Source organism: Stegodyphus dumicola, chromosome X1 (assembly GCF_044657685.1).
Source record: "Stegodyphus dumicola isolate Sdum_Otavi_A_Nest chromosome X1, ASM4465768v1".
Lineage (NCBI taxonomy): Eukaryota > Metazoa > Arthropoda > Arachnida > Araneae > Eresidae > Stegodyphus > Stegodyphus dumicola.
This window is the reverse complement of record NC_140780.1, coordinates 255,510,227-255,529,962: the sequence shown is the minus strand read 5'-3', so window position 1 is coordinate 255,529,962 and position 19,736 is coordinate 255,510,227. Positions and strand designations below refer to the sequence as shown.

The 19,736-nt window shown below is 34.3% G+C and overlaps 1 protein-coding gene across 1 annotated transcript in view; it reads right to left on the bottom strand.

Annotated features, from left to right (window-relative positions):
- The window catches only part of LOC118189738 (uncharacterized), a 115,299-nt gene that overhangs the window by 44,147 nt on the left and 51,416 nt on the right, over positions 1–19,736 (bottom strand). The gene's annotated exons all lie outside the window — the stretch shown is intronic.

Here is a 19,736-nt window from a genome sequence, read left to right as displayed (position 1 = left end):
CGGTTCGAAAAACTAGGTTCAGCTTCTGTTCTTTCCTCTTCAGGCACGCTTTATATATATATATATATATCTCTCTCTCTTTTTTTTTTTTTTTTTTTTTTTTGTGTGTGTGTGTGTGTGTGTGTGTTGCCCGCTTCTGAAGCTATTTCTATTCTTTCTGCTTGTTAAGCTCATTTTTCAAGTCCTCTAGTAGTTCCTCCAAATCTGCCTTTAACTTCGAAGCTGGTTGTGCTTAGACGTTATCATAGATAACAAAATAATTCTCAGTGTGAAAATCCTCGCAGTCTCTCCCTGTAACATGATCTGTAAAGTACTTAGGTTGAAGCAACAGAAAATGTTAAAATGATTCTGTTACCTAACATGTTAATTTTAAGCTAGATGTTATCTCAAAACACAAATCAGAATCATTTGTTGCCGACTTAAGTCTGTTCGTAACTGGAGACACCATTCATCGTAATAAAAGTATTGTATTTTATATTGAAAATTTTAACATAAAACTGCTCAATAATAGCATTAACTCGTGCTCCAAACATAAACTGTCGAAAGCCGTATTGATGTTATTTGCAGTCGCATTTGATATTTTGAATGTAATTGTTGCTGTATTTTTTTGTCACATACGTTGAGAAAGATTTTTCACTCAATGTTGCTCCAAATGGCATTAAAATAGTTGTATGAGAAACTTCTAGCTCCTGAATTTGCAAGCTGCTGTTGTTTAAATTTAGATTTTAACATCGAATCTATTGCTATCTCGATAAGATGTTCCTTATTTTTCATTTGTAAGCCTTCCGATTTAACGTAGTTCTCGATTGGATTTTTTAAGCAGTCATACTTACATAAGTTTTTTCTTCTGGGAAATATTCTCTTAAGTTCACAACTGAAAAAAAAATGCTCCATCATATAAGTTTTAACACTGTTGTCCAAATGTAACGCATTTTTCAATGGAAAACTGTTTAGATTTTCAAAGAATTGCATGTCAATCTCTTTGATGTATATCAAATGTAGAATTCTTATTTTGACTTACAGAACCCCTTAGTTCCGCGGAACAAAGTTTGCGAAGCAATATCTTTTGTCTTACAAAAAAATCAATGCATGAGATCTTAAAATATGTGCAAATGATGAATAATTGAACCAAACATTTGAATATTGTTTTACCGGTACCGGTAACAAAAGAGTACCGAAAATTCTTATAATCTACTGTCAAATGCTGCAAGGCATGAAAATGATTGTATAAATGTAGAAGCCTGGGTTAATGAAATGACTAGTGAAAACAACAACTGTATTTTACTTTACAAGCCTCAAAATAGAATTTTAGAAAATTATTCTGAATTTTAAAATGTTGATTTTGCAATAATTAAAATGAATGACTCCCAGAGGCATTTTCTACAGAAGTTGGTATCAAACCAGCGGTTCTCACCTTTTTGACTAACGTGTACCATCTAAACAAAAATTGAAAACCTGTAGTACCGCCACTACAAAGTACTACTACCACCATCACTCTTGAACAAAGCTCAGATCGCATAAATTTGCGACTGTTAGAGAAAAAACTTAATCAGAATGTTCGGTTTTTAATTTTGAATTTAATAGTTAAAAATACTTTGCTTCTTTGCGTACCACCTATTCTTCTCTTGCATACCACCAGTGGTACGCGTACCACCGCTTGAAAAACCCTGGATCAGACTATATATGTATAAATTATACATAGGTTGAACAGTTACGGAATTGAACTAGTAACACTGCTTGTACTTGATGCTTTGCATCATGGCTTTTCCTGTGAATTTTTTATTACAAACAGAACTGACCAGGAAGTTTTGTCTGTTTTCTTTGCGCATCTGAAAGATAAAGTAGGTCAGTTAACAGCCAAAGTATTTATGAATATGAATACAAGCTAGTTTTGGCTCACCAGCGGCCGAGCGGTAAAGTCTCCGAAAACTGGTAGTTTGGTCCGAGGTTCGAATCCCCCAAACGAGCTGGCTGCATGGGCGTTTTCGTAGTTTTTCTCATGTGTAACGTGTTTACGAGTCAGTTTTCCTTAGAGACTCCTCCACGAAGGGACCCCTTTCCTGATAGGAAGATAGCCCTAATGTGCTTTACCATAATCTAAGAAACCAAACCAACCGAATTGAATATTCCAGAAAGAATTCTATTTTAGTATTGAGTGTTTCATATTCACTTTAATTATATGTAGACATCTGAAAACAGTCAGACTGATTTATCTACTATAGATAAAGCATAAAGGTGGAAAAATATACAGCTCTATGACTAATTCACTTTACTTATTTTTTCTAATAGAGAGGCTTTCTAACTAATTAACTACCTGTAGCAAACAGTCACCCCGCAAATGTAACCTTATCTATGATTCGAATTATCGCCTAGACGGGCTTTGAAGCAAGAAGCACACAAGCATTGTAAAATATTAACTTTATCTTCTCCACTACTTGCAAGTTCAATTTAAAATAATGCAAACCAAACCTAAATCACTTCGACTTTTAACAGCAAGTTTAAATTTACAGCAGTTTAACTGGCTGCAATACCAGTGTTCCTACAAATAACTCTTGGGCCGGACATCTTACTTTAAATTAAAAACATACTTAGAAACTCGGCCTAACGCCCGGCAATATTTTTGTTCGAATTGCGGCTTCTGATGCAAGGCAATAATATTGGCGGATGAAGCAACAGTCAAACATTTCTACTAAAAGTCATGCGATTACGACTCTTGCTCTCAATTTAAACACCGCCACTTGCCAATAAAATCTGCATAAACATCTGAGGAGTAGGTGACTGACTGAGGGAGTAAGGGTAAACTGAGGGAGTAGGTGACGAAACGAGGTATAAAGTAAAGATGTCAAATAAACTTTTAACTGTTAGTTTAAACTCAAATGAAATGTTATACTAATTCAAAAGTCAAACAACAAAAATCAGCGTTATATTTACAAAATTTCCACAGGACTAGTTTCGATGGTCTTACCGAACCACCATCCTCAGCTGCAAAACCGCAAATGAAGAAGATAGGAAAAAATGATTAGTGGAAATTTTGTAAATATAACGCTGATTTTTGTTGTTTGTCTTCTGAATTAGTATTTATTCGGCGTGTTATTGTGTCTTAATTATAGAAGTGTTATACTGTTAACATAAGAAATGTAAGACTTCGCAGCTACCATAAAGTTCACTTAAATTCTTTTTCAATAAATACTGATATAAAAAGTCTTTCATAAATAGATTTTTATACTACATTCAACATAAAAATATATAGCCACCTTAATTTTGTATCATTGAAATTTAAAACAAGTAATTGCATTTGATATCGAATATCCAAGGTGTAGCCATCAATGGATGATTTCAATTAAATTAGAATACATCCAAAACTGTAATTGTAAATATTCAAAATCTTGCAATCGTAAATCTTAAAATAATATTTAAAGTATATCAGTGTGTTATAGATATTCTAGGTAAAGAAAATTTAAGAAAAGTATTGTATTTTATATTAAAACTTTTAAAGTAAAATTAATGTAATTTACTCATTAATAGCGTTAATTGGCGCTCCATGTGTTTCCTTTTCTTGCATTATATTTAATGAAAAGAGTGCGCTTGCATTTTTTTACTTGAACTGTCGAAAACTGTATTGTTGTCACCTTTCTGAATATTTCATACTCCTTTTCTAACTGAAATATAATTACTGATAGACTGAAACACTGAAAAATATTGCTAGTTTTATTTAATCTAAAATTAAACTTATTTTTCTTGAAATTGCTTTATATAGAATTAATTTATATTTATGCTTCATACAGAAATAAACCTCGTACATAAGGAAAAAAAAACTTCTAACAGCTATGGAAGACTAATGGAAGGAAAATTAGATTTTCCGCTGTACCTGTATTTTAAAAAATTACAGTATATTATTTGATATAAAATATTTAAGTAAAGATTCAATAGTGTTGATATTTTACGAACTAATTCCTCCAAAGTCTACTAAACATATCCCAGACTTTTCGTTTCTTAGATGTTATTATTTAAGGAACACTCCCCTGAACTCTTATGCCGCTCTCCTTAAACGTTGCCAACATTAATAAACTTCTGGATTTTATTTTTCAAATATTAAGTATTCAGAACTTTTCCGTGTTCAGTGTTACACAGTAAAATTGACGAAACAGTTGACGGCTCTACATAGTTCACTAATTAAGAAAAGATATTTTGCTAGTCAGAAATATTATTTACGTATTCATTTTGATTTTCACTAAAATATTGCTAGTTTTATTTAATCTAAAATTAAAGTTACTTTTCTTGAAATTGCTTTATATAGAATTAATTTATATTTATGCTTCATACAGAAATAAACCCCGTACATAAGGAAAAAATTTCTAACAGCTAAATTGCTTTATCCTGGGTAATTAAGACGAGGCAGAATTACATACCAATTTTTGGCTGCAAATACAATTAATTTTCTCGAATATCTTTAATTACAAACATTATTTTTTAAATTAAATAAATTATGCATTTAATTGAATTCATACATTTGAGTTCATTTAAAACAGTTGGTAAGTAGTTGATGCCTCCGAGTTACTGTGCAGTCTCTCAAACAGTAACAAAATCCAGACAGATTTCAATTTTTGGCTACCTTAAAAAGCATTTCAAGGAACACTGAGATTTGCTCCATTTTTCCCTTCTTCTTCATAAGCCAGTAATACAAAAAAGAACTTTCTGAAATGTCTGCCAGGACAAATTCTTTGTTTATTCTTTTAAGATGATTTCGTTGCAAGACGAAAGGAAACTTCCAACCTGAAAGGATGAGAAACTGTTCCTTACCCCAGAAATTATTTTCACACTTTACTTCATCGAAAAGATTTCAGGAACGTTACGTGTATACAGAGTGACTACTCAGATAAAGTTCGTATTTAGTTGAAATGAATCAACAGCTCAACATGAGTCAGCTCATTGGCTTATCTTTCTCAGTATTAACCTTAGCTTCAAATTTATAAACAGATCGCCGAACAGTTAAATTCACAATGTGTTATGAATAATAATATTTACAGTCTTCAATTAACATTCTAAAGTTGTATTTTCAAACTAGAAAAATAAGACTAAAAGATAAAAATATTAACAGTTTTCTGATAAATTAAATTTAAAGAGAAACTCGGTTTAAAATCATAATAAATAAACGTATTACAATAAATCACTTTCGTTCGTTGGCACAGAAAGACTAGGAGATGTCCCTATCCTGACCTTTTTCTACTTTAAAATGTGAGATTCTTTGACGTTGCTTTACTAGGAACTTAGGAGGTGAAGGCGTTAATGTTAGATTCTTGATGCTTAATTCTTTATTTTTTGGGGTAGAAAGGAGGTAGCTAGTGGTCGAATACCGGACACTTGCTCTTCGAAGGAAATAGCCCAACTAATCTGTCATTTAGCCGACTTATCACAGAGAAAGTTGCATGAGCTGTAGCACATAGATAGACAGGTATTGCACCCTTGAGAAGGCAGAAAGGACACACATCTACAATTAAGCCTTAACCGGAAGTTGAACGCACACCCTTAATTGCCAGAAAGTACAAGTTAATGAAGTGATCTTACATCATTAACAAAATAATGAAGATTAACTGTAACGAAAGGCCCACCAGCGGCCGAGCGGTAAAAGCAACTGAACACTTGTAGTTTGGTCCGGGGTTCGAGTCCCCTCAAAACGGCTGTCCAGATGGGTGTTTTTGTGGTTTTCCCCATGTGTAACGTGGATACGAGCCAGTTTCCAAAGATCTTCACGAGGCATCCCTCCCTTTTCGTATACTTCCTAAGAGCGAATCACGTAATACGTAAAAAAAACGATAAGAAAATTGTAATATTTACACGGAGAAAAATGTTTTGTCTACTCTGTCTGTATCAAAGTTCATTTATAGTTAGTAATTTAAAAATAATTATATTATTAAAATTAATATTAATAAAAACAAATATTAATAATTTAAAAAATGCAGTGTGCTAGATAATATGAAGATACTGATCGCAGACACAACATTTGTTTATATATGGTTACATTTTACGTTTCAAACAACTGTTCAGGAAATTAAGATGTACAAATTCTGCGTGTTGATATTTAGATTCAATAGTTTCTGAAATACTAAAACAATTTTTATTTGCTCCAAAGATCCAAATTTACTTAGCGACTCCAAACTTACTTCTTACCGTGCCCCCAGTTTATTCTTCTGTCAAACTTATCTCGTGTAGTTGTAGTATAACATTTTCAAGATTGTATTTAGCTCGTTTACGTTTGACGTTACATAAACGTTCTGCGAATATTAATATTTACTGGCTTGCAACTCCTCCTCTTCGAGTTTATGGGGACGTTATAATTCCTTCATAATTCGTGGGAGCGCTAAACTTTCATGCCACCCTTTAAAAAGAAAACTAACTAGAAATTTTTCATCTTGACAAATTACCCCAACGCAAGGGAATTAAATACATTTCGACATAAAAACATATATGCCCCCAGAAGAAATCAAGCCAGAATCATGACACCCGGCACAAATGTAGTCTGGTAAGAGATATGCAAGTCATTGAAATTTCGACGCCGATGAGACAAGGGTAAGCGCGCTATGCGCATATGAGATGCGCAGGTGGGAGAGGTCAAAAGCACGATTGCTCGTGCCGTAGGTCTATTCAAACGAATCTGTTGACTTGGATGGAACAGTATTGTGACTACAGATGCCTCCAAGACGTAACCGGCAGCAGTACGAACAGTTGTCGGACCTTGAGAAGGGGCTTATAGTAGGCTTCAGAAAAGCAGGTTGGTCGAACAGGCATATCGGCCGCCACCTCGGTTGGAGGCATGGGGGAGTTGCTCCGGTACTGGCGGCAATGGACCACAGAAGGGATAGTCTATCGTCGCGGAGGGTCAGGGCGTCCCAGGAACGCAAATGAGCGCGAGGATCGTGCAATCAATAAGAGCGGCCACCTTCCACACCAAAAACGTAACTAACATCAATTCGACGCCATTTACCACCTTCCAGGCATCCAGTGGTATCAAGGCAAACATTCGGAGACAACTGGTCGACTTCTATTAAGACGCCTACCTCTGACCCCACATTATAGGCAGTGTCGACTGGATTTTTGCTGAACTCGGGCAAGCTCGAGTGTGACCGACTGGAGGCGTGAGATCTTCAGCGATGAATCTCGATTCAGTCTCAATGCTGATGACCAACGCGCACCTGTATGGAGCCAGCAGGCCAGCTGTTCTATCCGACATTTGTTGTCGAGCGGAGCGGCATAAGGCGATTATACAGCGTATGACAGTATGAGGAGGGATTTGTTGGGACACACGATCACCTCTAGTCGTCCTTCAAGGCACTGTGACGGCTCGCAGTTACGTGGACGACATTTTAACGCCGGTTGCACTGCTTATGCAATCAAGTCACCCAGGTGTCATTTATCAGCAAGACAACATTCGTCTACATACTGTGCGACTCTCCCAACAATGTTTTCAAGTATATTACGTACTCGTGTGGCCTTCCAGGTCACCAAATCTCTCGCCAACACAGCACGCTTGGTACATACTTGGAAGGCAACTGCAGCCGTCTCGGAATATTGAAAAATTAACTGACCAGTTGCAAAGATTATTGCATGATCTTCCACAGGAGGTCATAGGTGACCTACGTGATTAGATGCTACGCCGTGTTTCGGCTTGTATAGCTGCCAGAGGTGGCTATACTTCTTACTGATTTGTAACCTTTTTTCATGCAGTAACTTCTTCATAAAACGATCTTTTGTTCTAAATTTGTAATCATTTGTTTATCTCCTCATACACTACATACATAAGTTTCGTGACAGTAGTTTGTTTACTTCTGGGTGCATATATTTTTTGTGACAGAGTGTATTTGCTTTATATTCACGAATAAAATTAGAAGAAAATTTAAATTTTATAATTGAAGTTAAAATTTCAAAATAAAATTGGTAATTTGCTATCATTAATTTCCTATAAGAAATCAGTCAAAAACTACTCAGTGGAAAACTTAAGTTTCTGCTTCTCATTTTATTCTGAATACAATTTCCAGTAACATACCCCTTCATTTATAATTATCTTCTGATTTCAGTTTCAGAGTACGATACCATATCACAGATATTTAAAATCTTTGAAATGGAAACTATTAATAAGCTTGTGTTTTTTCGGAGCATACAAAATCGACTTTAAAAAGACTATTGAAGAATTATCTTCAAGTCTTGTGAAGCAAAACAAAAGTCAGAAGAAGGGTGTATAAGGTCCTTTTATTTGAACACAAAGAAGTAACCATGACCAAGCTTGGGTTTACACAAGTCAGCACATCCGGCTTAGCCCAAGTATGTAATGTTGAACTAAATCAAATGAATAAATTAGCCATTGCAGGAAAGGCTCTAGTATGTAGAAAAACCGGCGAGACAAGCTTAATGGATAGAAGCACTTAATACCACAGAATCAAATCGCTAATAAGTCACGGTACAACGCGACCTGAAATAGGCAAAACAAGCTCCAAAATTAACCTTTATAACCTTCGCTTAAATGGCACGTTTTTCTCCCTCAATCTGAAAAAACACTCGCTATCTCATTTACATTCTGCCATGAAAAGCGTGGGTGAAAAGAGAGTGACAGAAAAATATTTAAATTTAGAATTAACTATTAATTAAAAATAAATAGATGAATCCTCACAAGCTCATCATCTCTTTAAAATACAAATAGGATGAAACTTTAAAATAGGATGAAACTGCAATAAGTTACGCACAAATTTAGTTTACAGCTTAGGGTAATTTTACTCAATACAAATAATTAGATTCTATTTTTGGTAAAATAATAAATATGATTATTGGTTTCTAGTATAGGCGGCTGAGAAGAAATTTTAAATATATTTGCAGCAAAGACAATAAGACCGCTGAACACGAATTCAAACAAGGCTCAAATCCTGGCATAAGAAATAACTGCGCGTGCGTTTCGGAGGTTTTTCCCACTGTGAACGTGAATATGACTTTACCGCTAAAAGTACGAAGGCATTCATCCCCTTATGTATTCGTGTGTGCACTTTTCTGCAGCCCTAAACAAAATAAAAGCAGGATTTATTAATGTGAATAAATACACTCTTTTGCAAAAAAATCGAAGCACCAAGAAGGACTTTTGCGATCGCGACGAAATTTGGTATGCAAAAACATCTTAATCGAACATACAAATGATCAAAATTTCAAGGTAAATTAGCAGGAATTGCGATCTAGTGCACAATTCGCAAGTATAAAACCAGTAACAGAGGTAAAAAATGTATCTTATTGTTGCTGGCCATCGTAATTCCGTAAAGAAACAACTAAAGAGGCCATTACGACGATATGGAAGACCTTACAGACAACTAAACGACTTCATTGTAGGGTTGCGTGAAGCTGGGTGGTCATACCGAGCAACAGGCCGCCACCTGCAATGTACAGACACTGCTGTGCAAAGATGTTGGCAGCAATGGTTGCTACAAGGAAATTGCCGACGAAATAAAGGCTCTGGTAGGCCAAGGAGCACAAATGCTAGGCAAAATAGGATGATTGTTCGCCAGGCCCTAACCGTCCCCAGTGGTATTCTTGTCGACCATTCAATGCACTACAGCCACGTCTGTACTTCCCGTGGTACTATCCACCATCTCACGGCGCTTGTCTGAGGTGGAGTTAGGCTCACAGAGGCCTTTAAGATGTTTGCCTTTGACCCTACAACATCGGCGGAGTCGTCTGGAGTGGTGTCACTGCCGATCATCATGACTGCCATCAGACTGGCATCGTATAGTGTTCAGCGATGAAACCCGCTTCACTCTTGAAGCAGATGACCACCGTGTTCGTGTCTGGAGAGGACGAGGCCAGCGGTCCCAATCAGCCGTAACCCCTGGTGTGATGGTCTGGGGCGCTATTTCTTATGACAGCAGGTCATCTTTTGTTATCCTCCGTACATCTTTAACAGCTGAACGATATGTTAATACCATCCTGAGGCCTGTTGCACTACCCTTCATGGCACGTCATCCTGGGGCCATTTTCCAACAAGATAATGCCAGGCCACATACCGCTCGCATATCTCTGCACTGTCTCCGTGCGGTTGATACTTTTCCTTGGCCAGCAAGGTCACCAAACCTTTCACCAATCAAGCATGTCTGAGACATAGTAGGCCGTCAGATTCGGGCGCCACAAAATATCGCAGATCTGTAGAGACAACTGATGAATGCCTGGTAGAATGTGTTGCAGAATGATATTAAGAACCTCTACCAATGCTTGCCTAGACGAATTCAAGCATACATTGCCTCCAATGACGATTCGGCCAACTACCAATTTGAACGCTCAGAGGGTGATGATGAGCCGTGAACAGGTACTATGACCTTGACTTTTTAATCATTTTATTATCTGTGTATGATCTATACACATATTCAATTTCATCAAAAACAACCACTACTTCATGGTGCTTCGACTTTTTTTTTTTTTTTTTTTTTTTTTTTTTTTTTTTTTTTTTAAAGAGTGTACTATTTAGTATGCTGTAGGGAGTATTTTAATTTTCTAATAGTTATTTTTAATTTTGAAACCTCTTCCATTTAATTCCTGCTTTCCAAACTACAACCCCTGTAACCAGAATGAGATTTCAATATCGCATTTTATGTAAATGAAGTAGAACTAGTATTTAATGGAAAGTTCAGTCACTTCCGTAGGATCATACACCACTTAAATACGCGAAGATCTAAGACTTCCGTAAAAAGAGCTTATAAGTTCTTAGTAAAGTAAAGAGTGCATTCGGGCCACGTCCTTGCGTTAAGCCTATCTTACTACGCACGGCCGTAGTCTTAGATGCCTGTTAGTATTCGCCGGTGACGTTTATTTACGGGCGAACTCGGTTAGTTACTTTTGTACAGTTTCGGTTAAAGTTTAGCTAGTTGGAATTAGTTTAGTTCCTTATTTTCTATCTTAAGTTAAAGCCCAAACAGAAGCTTTTTTAACCCCCAGTGAAGCCGTCTATAATATTTCTTTGAGTGAATAAAAATGCATTTCAACCATTCTTTGGACTTATAGTTTATATATTTTATAGCTGTAAGAAGACCAGTGAATAATAGACACTTCACTAAAGTTCTAGTAGTCAAGGACGCGTAAATTAACTAGAGCTTTACAATATCATTAGGTAATTTTGCAAATATTTTAGAATTGCATAGTAACAAGGATAGATTGCTATTTGAAATTCCTTCACGAAAGGATGCTGCCTTTTATTTCTACAAATGAAATGTACGAGACATACAAACAGAAGTTAACTTGACATGTTAATATGCCATTCAGGTTTAATTTGCATATCCAGTAATTTGACCAGCAGCATTGCATTATTGAGCTTTCAATATCTATGGCTATGCCATATCTTCATAGCTTTCGTCGTCCATTCTTTCAATAAGACATTTGAGAGGTCACGCTTTCTACGTTTACTCAGTATACCGGCTGTTCAACTCTATCTTGACTGGTGCGTTCTTCAAATCTCTTAATACCTAAAATGATTTCAAAGAAACTAGCGTATAACATCCATCAATACTTACGACAAATGAACTTCGATATAAAATTTAAAATACAGGAAAAGAAATATCCACAGCTACCATTCAAAGCCTGTTCTACTCTATGCCTAACTCTAAAATGATTGCTGTTGTTGACAGAAGCAGACGCTCATGGTATTGATTTCTACATTATCTTTACCTCAAAATTGCCTAAAGTTTTAATAAGTTTGTGTGAAAAAAAGTAGCAGGAAGATTCATACTCAGGAAGCAAACCAAGAACCTAACAGGCAAGAATTTTAAGCTTTGACACGCTATTATTAATAATAATAATCCGAAACGTAGGTCCAGTAACTGAGCCTTGAGGGCAACCTCTTTCAAGGGGACGGATTGCAAAAGCCAGACCAATCGCGCCGTGCTATCATTTATAAAGTCAGCAGCAAGTGAAATAATATTCGTTGGGAGTTTTACTTTTTAAAGAAGGTTGAGAAAACAAAGCCACCACGCTTTTGCCGAAAGCGCCTTTTATATCAAGAAAAACCAAAATAGTGTGCAAATTTGCCTTTTTACCTTACTGAATAATCTCATTCAAGCGTCAAAGAGCATCTTCAGTACTCCTGTGACTCAGATGAGAAGAGAGGAAAAAAAAAAAAAAAAAAGAGAGAAAGCCAGCAAATTCTGTTAACAAAAAATATTTCCAAGGACTTACCTAGAGCACGAAGTCAGCTTATACATCTAAGGTTATCAAAATAAGGAACACTAGACTCATTTCATTTAGAAATGAGTATCACCTGAGCATGTTTCCGAACACGAGAAAGAATAACATTATCTAGACAAACATTCAAATGTTTATGGAAAAGAGAAAGAAACATCAAGTGAAACTGTTTAATAATCTCATTTGATAAATAATCAGGACTAGGTGATTTATTTGGTTTCAGCTTAGAAATAGTTGTAATAACTTCATCACAGGAAAAAGAAACAACAAAAGAAAAATAAGCAGCACGCGCAGACCAAAAGTACTCCTAAAAGATTATCATTTTCTTCTGGATCTGAAAGGAAGGATTTCTGAAGCACAGGCTTTATTGTCTCGTCTAGAAAGTTCGCTGTTTCTCCCGTAGATAGAAGAATACCACTTATTTCAATTTTTTCCCATGAATTCTTTTTTAACACCATAAGTATAAATTTTCCCCACACATTGTGACCATTTTAGTTATCAAAAGAAATGTCTTCCAGGAGTCATATGTAGTGCCCTTAAGCATTTGATTACATACTTTTCTATACTCAAGAAATTTACATTGAGGAATTTGAAGTATGCTAGTGGATTTTTACAAATGTGCTGATTTCAAATTTTAAGAAGCTTGTATTAATTAAATAAGATTTATTCATCTTTCAGCATTGAATGCTTTTATTTATTTGAAAATAAATAATTTTCATAATCGCTTCCTAAACAATTACTCAAATAAAAATTGAAATGTTAGTGGTTTTTTAAGTCCTCACCGATTGTATTCAGTTTTGGAAAAGTCAAGGTTGACTTTCAGGCGAAACTTCAAAATTAAGGTAGCTATTTTTCTTGATTATAAATCAGAAAATTGACGTTCATTCCATATGTAACAATCACGAAGCAGTACTTGTCTGTCTGTAACTGAAATCCTTAGAACACAGCTGGGATATTAGAAGCTGAGAATAGAACGGAGGGATTTCTAAGCACGCAGTTATTTCTGTTTGCAGTAATAATAAACTTCTGTTCTTAGACTTCTCCTCCAGTAATGTTAGAAATTATACTTCAAGAGTGGGGCAAAAAGCTCAAAATCTCGAATCGTAGTGTTAACAAGAACTCTGCGAACAGAAAGTTTGCTTTAAAGTAAATTAAGCTAAGTAGCGTATGGCTTGTACTACAGCATGCATGATGGTTACATAATACGTAAAATCGCTGCAATCATTTGAATTATTCCATATATACACCTATAAAGGGAACTTCAGAACCGTTTCACGAGTATTAATGAACTGAATAGAAAATGGCACGTCAGTATCCAAATTTAGATGTTAGAAAAGTGAATTAAAAGTACATAAAATTTTACGTTTGAATATTATTTTATGTTGACACTGAATGTTTGCAAAACAATGCCTGCCGACTGTACGATTAGAAAATTAATAGTGATGTAATTGAAATGATTTGTAAGAAACTTTGAATGTATCATTTTAAGAAACAAAATTGTCGAAATATTGTGAATTAAAAGATTAAATATATTTACAAATTTACAGAAATTGAAGAAAAAATTTTCAATTTCATCAGTAAGATAATATTATGTTGTCTCGTTCAATCTTTATACAGCACTCTGGTTATCAGATACAGAAAAAAGATAACTTGACACTAACTTTTACTTCTAGTAGTAAAACATTAAATCATAAGCAAGCTTTAAATAGCACTGTCTTCAACTGTTAGGTGATTCGTTCTATTTTGGCTCAGAACACAAATGACAGAAAATATGTTTTAGGCTATTATAAATAAAAATTTGAAAATGAAACGTGATGTAAGCCGTACATTCCCCCTAGAAGAGTTGACAGCGTTTTGTGAATATATTATGTAAGGAAGATTTTAGCTGTAGTTGTAATTTATCTCTACGAAGGACTTAGAATAGTTATTAGTTATAATCTTAATTTATGATGGGGATATATTTTAATTTATTTATACGGAAGGTTATTTTTTTTAATCCTATCTTTTTATCTCAGCCTGCAATCTCAGCCTCATATAAATATAAAATGCGAATACTATAACAATAGGGTCTGATTTTCAACCAAAGTATATTAATAATGCAGACAGAGAGTTGGACATGTACAAAGTTTTGCATGTGTTCTCTCTCTCTGCATACGTTCGTAAGTGATTATGCACGCTTGCGCGTGAGTGTGTGTGTGCGGGGGAAGGGTTTAAAGCTTTTACTTTCCTTGTTTGGGTATTTTTACCTTTTACTGTTTATTTTACTATGAATTTTATGCCTCTGTGATTTATCCCAAACGGAACTTGATATATATATATATATATATATATATATATTAAATTCTTTTTTTAGACTCCGTATCCTCATAAAACGGCAAATTTTGTCTTGATTAAGAAAATTATTCTTCCTACTTTTTCACTCCAGTTCGGGAATCCGTATACACAGTTATATAAGTGGTCAAACCCCTAAATTTTTTTACGTTTTGTAAACTGTTGATATAAAAATTAATTTCCTCTTTGCTCTTTTTGAATGGCAGTTCAAGCTAAAACCAGTAGTGTTGATGAAATGCATAAAGATGAATGAAACCTAAAACCAGATGATACTGTTATTGGAGGTGCTAAGCAACAAGAATCAGTGTAATATTTCTAAATTTACGGGACTAGTTTTGAAGGTTTAGAACCTTCTTTTTAAGTTGCAAAAGAGAAAAAGATTATTTTCCATTTCTGCAGCTGAAGGAGAAGGTACGAAGCCTTCGAAATTAATCCTGAAAATTTAAGAATATTACGTTGGTTATGGCCTTATCTTTTCCAATAATCATTCTTCGTCGTGTCATTTTAACTCAGACCAGATGGTACTGGTGAAATATCTCATTACCTTATATAAATTTTAGAAAGAATGACTTCTTAGAAGTTATACAAATTTAGTCAAAATTATCAATTCTGGAATTTTAAAACTAAATCGAATTCAACAAAGATATAATTTCCCCTTTTTGTTGAAAGCTTTATCCAGTTCTGTTAAAGTAGTGACAAATCTATACTGCAGCATTAAATACCTTTGTCCCACACTGAATTTTCTAGAGAACTGAGATTAAAAAAAGAAATTTATTTGTGAAACAATAAATTGCGAAAGTACTGAATTTTTACTAAGTTTACCTCTTCGCCTTTTTTTTTTTTTTTTTTTTTTCCTGAGATAGCATGCGATTTTCCCTATCAGTTTGAGATGATGGGCGATGACTTAGCTGAAAGAAAAGAATGCGGTAGTACCCATATCAGTTGCTTGCAATTTACATGCAATAATTGACGTGATAAATTTAGTAGGTCAAAAATATCGTTCGATTCCCATTATTTGCTCTCTAAATGTTACTCAACAGTGATATGCCTTAATCTTTTATACAGCAGAATTTTCAACCAAAATATTACTTCGGATTCCTACCATATCAGAATTAAGACTTTTTCGCTACAAAAGCTCACACACGCGAAACTCATGTTCCGAAGGTTTCTGGAATTTATTCTGGCCTCGTTTTTTGGGTGTTTTGTAAGCTTATAAACAATAATAATAGATACGTGTTCTCAACTAAAAGAAAATATTTGGCAATTTTCGATAAAAACAGCTAAAATGAGTAACTCATTATAATTATAAAAACTCAAATACCTCTATAAAAAGTCTTTGTTTTGCGAAGGCATGTTCAAATAATTAAGACACAATAACACGCCGAATAAATACCAATTCAGAAGTCAAACAACAAAAATCAGCGTTATATTTACAAAATTTTCACAGGACTAGTTTCGATGGTTTTACCGAACCACCATCTTCAGCTGCAAAACCGCATTGACTTCTGAATTGGTATATTCAAATAGTTTGACTGAAAATTAATTAAATTGCTTAAAACAGTGGTCTCAAACTCAAATTTTACGCGAACAGAATGCACGATTTGAAAGCCGCAGATAAAAAAATAAATAATAATAATAAAAGACTCTTCTAACTAAATTTAAAACTTTCTTATTACATATTTGTCAAATCATGGATAAACAACAATAATAATGACGCAAATTAAAAATTCAAATCTGTACTTATTTTCTGTCTGAAATAGTGGTATCTGTCTAAAATATTGGTTGGTATCTGTAAGAAATTTCTGTTGGTTACATTTTGCAATTCAAAAGTATTGACTGCTAAATATTAAATTTTCAGACTGACATTTATTCCAATAATTTTAATATATTCACGTAACCATTAAACAACTTACTTAAACTAAAAATAAACAAATTACGTAAACTTCTCAAGAGGGACAAAACTTGAGAATAAATAATGACAATAACCTCTCTTTCTTTTATTTATCCCATTTTTCTATGACGCATACAGAAAAATATTGCATGTAAATAATTATAAACTTCCTTATTTCTTACTACAACTTTCAGCTACAACACGTCATGGCGTTTCGATTTTGATAAATTTTGTAAACTTTTGAGAAAGGTTTTTAGAAAGTATCTTCATCAAGAACTGTAGATACTTATTGACAATCTGTTCTTTTCTTAGGCTTGTGAAGATTCATTTAATTTATCTCACAGTTAATTTTTATTTTAAAGGAATTTTATTTGATTCTCATTTTCACCCAAGCTTTCTTGCCAGAATATTAATAAGCTATAGCGCGCGTGTATTCAAATGAGGTGGAAAAAAGCAGTATTTATGGAAAGGTGTTTTTTTTTTTTTTTTTTTTTTTTTAATTTAACGAAAAATAAATCCTCGTGCACCACAAAGTATCATACGAAACTTACAAATCGTAAGTAAAAAAGGCAAAATTGTAAGTAATAACATCAGTTTTCAATAATACAATGAAATCATACACAAAGAGAAAAAAAAAAAGTAAATACAAAAGTATTAAAATGCATAAAGAAATCATTTACAATGTTTAAAATAAAAGTCAACAAAATCGTTGAAAGCTCAACGGGAAGGTTTTGGAAGGTGATTTTAGAGCGTGTTATGCTCACTTTGCTGTCTTGAATTTCTAACGATTAATCGTCGAGATATATTCGGAGAAGCTAGATTCTGAGTGTCGGTCTTCACTCACTTTTTACCTTATCACTGATGAAAGACTTTCTAATCGTGACTGAAACACTGGCGACTGAATATATGTAGTTCACAGTACAGAATTTATTCGTCTAATTGCTCAGAACCCCACAAGATACAGCAATGCCGAGCACAGTGCGCAAGATGTCTCAACTGCTGTGATACCAGCTACCTCACAAAGAGAAACCACAGCACAGAACACCCAGCATACCCTACAGAAGGCTCCTATTACCACAGTTATATTATGCGGGAAAACGCAATAAAAGTACTGATAACCTTTCAGTTACAAACACCGGCAACAAAGACAATATCAGATGCATTCAGATCAGTCTCCAAGAAGTGCGGACACCCACCAATCACTTAATAAAATTTGAGCAAGAAAATGACGTAGATCTTATTAAAGTTCAAGAAACATACACCAGCGGTGGGAAGTTTCAGGCTTACCAATGCAATGGACTATTTTCCAGCATTATCCTAACCTATCAGCCGAAGCACCAAGAGCAGCTATAATCTCTTGCAATTCACAATGGGTTCCTCTCGTTGTCAAGAACACAGCAGACTGAGCCGTATTTCTACTTGTTATAAGCTCCATCTGTTCCCTTTCTATCACAGATAATAGCTCAAATAGAAGATATACAAAGACCAACTCCTCTCAAGCTCTTTGCTGGGGATTATAATACACCAAGAACTACGTGGGGCTATGCCTACATATTTCCAAAAGGACAAAAACTTGAAAATTATATCAATCAAGCTAAAATTAATTTGATATTAGCTTTAAAAAAATAGAAATATTTTCAAAAAAGTGACAGATGTCTATGTTTAAGTGAACATATTCAAGGTAAGTTAAATAAAATGTAAAAATCGGTTTTAAAGAGCAGACTGCAATGTTCCTTAAAGTGAAACTTTGGAAAAAGTATTCTTAAAGACTGGAAGAACCTGAGAGAAAGTTTTCCTTTGTTAACTAAAATGTTTATTTATGAATATCGTTTTTAACATTTACACAATTGTTACGCAGTTCTCATCGGGAATACATAAGAAGATAGGAGGTATAGAAGGTAATATAAATAAAGCATAAAGCATTTGATTATATTAATCTCCAACGAAAAGACTGCGATGTATTTTTGAAAGCTGAAACTTTCTGCTATTATTATTTTTCACCCAAGGGTATAGAAAGAAAAGAATATTTAAAGCATGGCTAATTCTGAAAGAACGGTGATTTAGTAGTTAATTTTAATTTAATAGCTTTCTTTTTGAGTATGTATAATAAACTGTACTGTTTCCTTCCGACTGTGTTTAAGTTCATGTAAGTACATATCGCAGTTTGGTTAAAAATTGAGGAAATACTTTGGATAAAATATTGAGTTTATTGGAAATAAAGCAATATTCATAAAACTGCAAATGCTCTTGCTCATTTTGAAGTACATAATGTTAAGAATAAATTATCTACTAGGTCTATGTAAATAGGAAATTGAAAATTTACATATCTAACTATATTTGGCAATTCAATGCTGTTTGAGAGATTTTAAATTTGTGTCAAATATCGCCAGAAAGTTCGCCGTTCGCCATTGGAGATCAAAAACTCCATACCTACATAACCATACCATACCGTAATTTTTTGATTACCTATGGAATATTGGCGGCTAACGTTTTTGAGTGTATATATTTCTAAATGTGCCGACCAGACGGGAAAGTGGTTAGTGACTCTGACTGTCGTGCCGAAGGGTCCGGGTTCGGATCCCGAAGAGGGCATGCATATAATGTATTCGTCTCTTCATAGGAAGCAACAGTGGCCCACATTCTTAGATGCCTCCATAATAAAGAGACCACCGCTTCCGGTCTTAGTAGCGGCAACGTCTACTTAAGGCTAGAGGCCATCACTGTGAGAAAAAAATATTTCTAAATGAGCAAGTTCGTGTATATTTTTTCAGGAAAATTGAGAATTCAAGGATGGAAAACTTTCCTATTGCAAGTATACTTCTTTTGGTCTATTGAAAACTATACTAAACCTTACTTTTCAAAGAACGTTTTTTTTTTTTTTAGTATGTAATACACATACGTTTCATGCTTAAACAAATGCAGAATAATCTTGAATTCAGAAGAATGCTGAAACAAACGCTTCAAAGAGTTATATCATCGTGTTAAAAGTGATAATATACCGATTTATACCTTTCAATTTTAATATATATATATTATTGGCTTTATTTTTCAAATTTTCCCAAGTATATTTGCGATAACGGTGTACGTACAACGAGACTTATCGTGTCTGGAAAAAAATGCTTAATTCCTGTTGAATAAATGACTTGTTACAAATTACTGTATTCTGAATGATTCCATAAAATATAAGGCTTCATTTTATTGGTCAGTATTTAATACATCCTCTTCAATGTAATCGTCTCAAACTGTAATGCGCTTATGCCAATGTTATCCTCGAAACGATGATTTTAAAGCTGTTTTCGTAAAATGGCGAAAACGT